Genomic DNA, 6,072 nt, shown 5'->3' with positions numbered 1-6,072 from the left:
AGAAGGTATGAGGAATGGAATTGCATTTTATTAAGGAAGAGAAAGTGATTTGGTCCTAGAGCTGGTTGTTTCTAGATGGGAAAAAAGTATGGGACAAAACTAATATGGATACAGAAGGCTGTGGAAGGTTTGTGGAAAGGGAGCCCTGAAAAAGTTCTGTGCATGGTCAGGCTGAGATTAGAGTAAACGTAATTAGGTAAATGGATTTTGTTATTAAAAGTAGGCTGGTGGAGAGCTCCAGCATAGTGTGCTTGTGGAGGCGGGGTTGGCGCTCACCATGGGGGTCACCGTGGACGTGCACGAGGTGTGCAAGCACCCCTTCGAGCAGGTGGTCACCAGATTCCTCCGAAAGTATCTGAACCCCATGGATAAAAACGTCATCTCTGTAAAAATTGTGTAGGAAAAACAGGATGTGTCAACAGGGATCATCTATTGAAAGAGGATTGCAGTCTGTCAGAATGTGGTTCCAGAAATTTTAAGGAAGGTGAACATTTTAGAGGTACCTCATATCCAGTTAGGAGAGGAATCGTGGTTCAATCCTCAGGAAAGGAACGTGGCTATAAGGAGTCACTGTCTTACGTGGACACAATATGATCCATGAAGGAAGAGTCTGTCTTCTGGGAAAGTATGAAAACTCCAAACTGGACGGAGTTCATTCAGAAGGGCGGGATTTCAGGCACAGGGGCTGGTTTTCTCAACTGCGTTTGGGAAACTTTTACTAGCACATTTTTAAGACAGGGCGCCCAGAAGGGACTTAGAATAACAGAGATACTGCTAAAGGAACAGTGTGGTGCCCCCTTAGCTGAATAAAGAATCACCAGGAAGTTGTGTTGTGTCTACTTTTTCTCGAGAATCTTTTCTCAGACACAACACATCCAAAGACACAATTTTCGAAATACAGGTTTAAGGATGTGCTGTTGGCAGCTTACAGGAGAGGAGACCTTCCTGCCAGGACATGACAAGATACACTCCCCTGGGAGCTGGCCTCAAAGAGCGGCTCTAGTGGAGCTGAGACCTTCTGGCTGATTCTTATGGCATAATCTCTATGATTTTACAAATAAAGGAAAAATCCCATAGAAGGTGTTATCTTCCCTTCTTCAGGATATCCTGCTGATTGCCTGGTGGCGCTGTTTGAGCAGCCAAGGATGGGCCAGAGGCCTGGAAAGTGCTGCCTGTTCCTGTCTGTTCTCGGCATCATTGCTCATAGGATTCATGAGAGGATTCTGGGACAAATAAAGGAGTTAAACCTGATACCTGATTCTTAGGTAGCCTGGAACAGAAAGGAATATACCAGACCTGTGTTGAAGTTAAGCCATATTCATAGTAATGTTGAAGATTCTCAGAAATCAGGAGCATTTGATTTCTACCCATCAGTACTACATAACTGCCATCAGCTGACTTTTATAACATACCACATGAACTGTGATTGGTCCTTAAAAGAAGCTGGGGAGTGGGGAGGTGGGCTATCATCTTGGCTCCTTCTAACTCACTCTGGGATCTGGAGCAGATCATGTGACCACTCTGTTTTTCACTGGGCAAAGGGGGATAATCGGGCACAGATCTTTCTATTTGTGATGATTAAACAAGGTGGTTTGGTATGAAAAGCACAGGTTTGGGAGTCAGCGAGACTCGGGTTTGAATTTGATCATGGTCACGTGATAACTCGGTGATCATGTACATAATTTAAAATCTTTCTGGAATTCATTTTTTAGGTTTGTAAAATGAGATTATAGAGTTAACCTTATGATGTTGTTGGAACAATTGGAGATTGTGTGATAAAGTGCCTACCATGTCACCTGGTGCACAGAAGTAAATAGAAGCTATTATTAGTACATGGAACCAGTTTGGAAACATACTTTTCTAACGTAATGTAACGTAGTATTACTGTTTGAAAATTAGATGACGGTAGTTTGCATTTGCCACAATTGGAAGCCAAGATGTAAATGCACACTACCTAAAAGAAAGCTTGAAGAGGGGCAATAATTTGGAATTCATCTTCTTAAAAAAAATGGGGCCATTACTGGAAAGTCTTGGGGAAATCATTTTTTTAAATATTTGATAAATGTTCCATTTAGCAAATTGATGAATTTCAAAGCAATTGGGTTTTTTTGGCTTTTTGTTTTATTTTTATACAAGCCTGCCACTGTGAGTTCCTCTTATTGTATTTGAGCTGTTTGTGCTGCCTGAGTTTTGTGTCTTAGGATAATTTCCCTTCGTTTCCTTAGTGTTTCATTCCTCAATTGTGTTGGAGGGAAAATGAATGGTAGAAACGAGAAGACACTTTGACCTCCGTTTCCAGTTTGTAAATGGCAGTTGGTAGGCTTTTGGACTAATGGCGCATTTCCAAAAATAAAAGGTGATGTGAATTATCACAGGGGTGAGAGGCAAGAAATCTGTACTTGGAGGCTGACGTTAGAATGAATGTAACCCTGGGAGTTCACTGGTGGCCTGGTGGTTGGGATTCCGAACTTTCACTGCCAGGGCCCGGGTTCAATCCCTGGTCGGGAAATTGAGATCCCGCAAGTCTCATGGTGCAGCCAAAAACAAATACCGTATGCTAACACATATATATGGAATCTGAAAAAAAAAAAAAAAAAGGTTCTGAAGAACCTAGGGACAGGACAGGAATAAAGACACAGACGTAGAGAATGGACTTGAGGACACAGGGAGGGGGAAGGGTAAGCTGGGACAAGTGAGAGAATGGCATGGACATATATACACTACTAACTCTAAAATAGATGGCTAGTGGGAAGCACCTGCAAAGCACAGGGAGATCAGCTCGGTGCTTTGTGACGACCTAGAGGGGTGTGGGACAGGGAGCGTGGGAGGGAGATACAAGAGGTAGGGGATATGGGATATACGTATAGGTATAGCTGATTCAGTTTGTTATACAGCAGAAACTAACACACCATTGTAAAGCAATTATACTCCAGTACAGATGTTAAAAAAAGTAAAATAAAATGCTTTGCTGCAAGCCCTCAGGGAGCTGGGGGAGGGGGCGGGGGCGGGGCGGGTTTGAGCACTAGCACCTGTCCTCCTCGTGTTTACCATTAAGCTGCAGTTTTCTTCACGACAACCAGGTGTCAGTAGATTGGCTTTTAGTGCGCATGAGCAAGCGGGCCTCCGTTTTGTTTGGTAACAATTTGGCAACCAACTTGGGGCTCGGTCGTGCGTGGACGCCTCACCCTGGCACATGGGTCCTGGCTGGCAGCTGCTCCTGGGGGCCTGTCCAGCAGCTGCCTGAGCAGCTTTGTCTCAGAGACGCCCCCAGAACTGGCCAGCGGGCGTCCCTGGCCCTCGGCGCTTTGGATTTTGGTGGTGATGGAAACAAGGCACTCGCACTGGCCAATGGAGCCATCTTTGGTGAGTAATGGGGCTTGCGGTGTGAGAACACCCGGGTACCCTTCCCTATCGCATTGGCTTTGCCTGCGGCAGAGCATTGGTTGGAATTTTCCCTTTTGGACCAGCCTTGGTATTTCATTCAGCCTCATCTCTGAGGGGCCTTTAGTTGGGGTTCTCCCTTTCTGGGGCTCGGCAACTTTGACCCTGAGAGGCAGTTTTGCATTGGATATATTTCATAACACCTGCCGTAAATAGTTAATGATGGGTAATCAGAGCTCTGTTCATCTTCAAATCCCCCTAGGGTGAATTTAGCAAAACTGGGAGATCTTCAGCTATGCTCTCATAAATGAAAGAAAATGCTGTTTTTATTGTAACATTGTGTGGCCTCAGTATTCCCTGAGATCTGGAGAACAGTGGCCTCTAGTGAGCCTTTTCAATTGCTTTGGCTTTTACTTGGGGGGTGTGTGTGTCTCAATACCTGAGTCCAAGTCCTGTTGTCTCTTCATGGTTTTGCTGAAAGTGAGGCATGTGAATGTGAGCAAATTTCAGATATATTATTTTCTATTACTGTTATTTGTTTAAACTGAATTGGATATTCGGAAATTGGCAGGGGGCAGAGGGAATCCTGAAAATGGCCAAGATGGCTGGGCAGTTTTCAAGGAGGAATCTACATTTCTCTTCCTGCGCCTTTGAGATGTAAATGATCTACTTGGGATCTCAGGATCTACCTGGTATCTCAGGACCTTATCTAATACTCTGTGTCCCTGAGGCTGAGGGGGAAAAAAGGTTTTTTTTTTTAAATCAGAAAAACTAAGATCTCTGGTTCTGTCTTTATGTAAAACTTAACTTGTAAATAAGCTGTATTTAATTGACTTAACAGTAAGCACTTGTAAATTAAATACTTCTAAGTGTAAAAGATGCTAGCCAGAACAAATTTTGGGTTCACAGGATCTAGGAAATATTCACTATTAAATTAATATCTGGTATTAAACCTAGCTTAAGCTTGTTGGTATACTCAATACAGATGTCTCTTATTGTGCCCAGCTTTACTGAAGGTCAATAAGTTTGTTACTTGTGTTGCAGTTTGTTAGCAGAAAGAAAATTAACTTGGTATGATGAAATTTTTATAAATAAATGCAAATGAGATGAGAGCTTTTGGGTGAACTCTTTAGAAAAAATTATGTTTTAGGAATGTCTACTTTAAAATGATCTCTCCAGGTATTTGGTAAGTTGAAATTTGAGAGTTGTGCTACATTAAGTTAAATGATGGAAGTTTATTGAATAGCTAAGTCATTCCCAAACATAATAAGATACTGAAAATTAATTACTAAACATTGGCTTCCCTTTACAGAGAAACTGAAGCTGTTTAGGACTATTACTAAATGTTTGGTGCCACGCTGAAATATTTTTTATAAAAAGCACGTTTTTAGAAATTATTATTGATATTTATGTTGATCAAGTTACAGAGTGCTAATGTAAAAGACAGGTTACAATTGCTCCTTGGTTTTCACTAGAAATAAAGGTGTCTAAGAGTTGAGGATTCTAATTTACGTATGTAATTAAAGCTACTAAAAACAATAAAGGAAACATTTCACTATACACTAGGAAAGTAGGATATATATTTTGAGTAAAAGAAGGTATGAGGAATGGAATTGCATTTTATTAAGGAAGAGAAAGTGATTTGGTCCTAGAGCTGGTTGTTTCTAGATGGGAAAAAAGTATGGGACAAAACTAATATGGATACAGAAGGCTGTGGAAGGTTTGTGGAAAGGGAGCCCTGAAAAAGTTCTGTGCATGGTCAGGCTGAGATTAGAGTAAACGTAATTAGGTAAATGGATTTTGTTATTAAAAGTAGGCTGGTGGAGAGCTCCAGCATAGTGTGCTTGTGGAGGCGGGGTTGGCGCTCACCATGGGGGTCACCGTGGACGTGCACGAGGTGTGCAAGCACCCCTTCGAGCAGGTGGTCACCAGATTCCTCCGAAAGTATCTGAACCCCATGGATAAAAACGTCATCTCTGTAAAAATTGTGTAGGAAAAACAGGATGTGTCAACAGGGATCATCTATTGAAAGAGGATTGCAGTCTGTCAGAATGTGGTTCCAGAAATTTTAAGGAAGGTGAACATTTTAGAGGTACCTCATATCCAGTTAGGAGAGGAATCGTGGTTCAATCCTCAGGAAAGGAACGTGGCTATAAGGAGTCACTGTCTTACGTGGACACAATATGATCCATGAAGGAAGAGTCTGTCTTCTGGGAAAGTATGAAAACTCCAAACTGGACGGAGTTCATTCAGAAGGGCGGGATTTCAGGCACAGGGGCTGGTTTTCTCAACTGCGTTTGGGAAACTTTTACTAGCACATTTTTAAGACAGGGCGCCCAGAAGGGACTTAGAATAACAGAGATACTGCTAAAGGAACAGTGTGGTGCCCCCTTAGCTGAATAAAGAATCACCAGGAAGTTGTGTTGTGTCTACTTTTTCTCGAGAATCTTTTCTCAGACACAACACATCCAAAGACACAATTTTCGAAATACAGGTTTAAGGATGTGCTGTTGGCAGCTTACAGGAGAGGAGACCTTCCTGCCAGGACATGACAAGATACACTCCCCTGGGAGCTGGCCTCAAAGAGCGGCTCTAGTGGAGCTGAGACCTTCTGGCTGATTCTTATGGCATAATCTCTATGATTTTACAAATAAAGGAAAAATCCCATAGAAGGTGTTATCTTCCCTTCTT

General features: G+C 42.4%; 2 pseudogenes across 2 annotated transcripts; both read left to right on the top strand.

The window, feature by feature from the left end:
* The first annotated feature begins 277 nt into the window (after positions 1 to 277).
* LOC307062050 (PRELI domain-containing protein 2-like) lies at positions 278 to 810 on the top strand (annotated as a pseudogene). Its single transcript has one exon. The product of its transcript is annotated as a PRELI domain-containing protein 2-like (transcript).
* A 4,441-nt stretch (positions 811 to 5,251) lies between these two features.
* On the top strand, positions 5,252 to 5,784 carry LOC307061993 (PRELI domain-containing protein 2-like; annotated as a pseudogene). Its single transcript has one exon. The product of its transcript is annotated as a PRELI domain-containing protein 2-like (transcript).
* The last annotated feature ends 288 nt before the right edge of the window (positions 5,785 to 6,072 follow it).

Source organism: Hyperoodon ampullatus, assembly GCF_949752795.1.
Source record: "Hyperoodon ampullatus genome assembly, chromosome: 13".
NCBI lineage: Eukaryota > Metazoa > Chordata > Mammalia > Artiodactyla > Ziphiidae > Hyperoodon > Hyperoodon ampullatus.
This window is presented reverse-complemented; position numbering and strand designations above follow the sequence as displayed.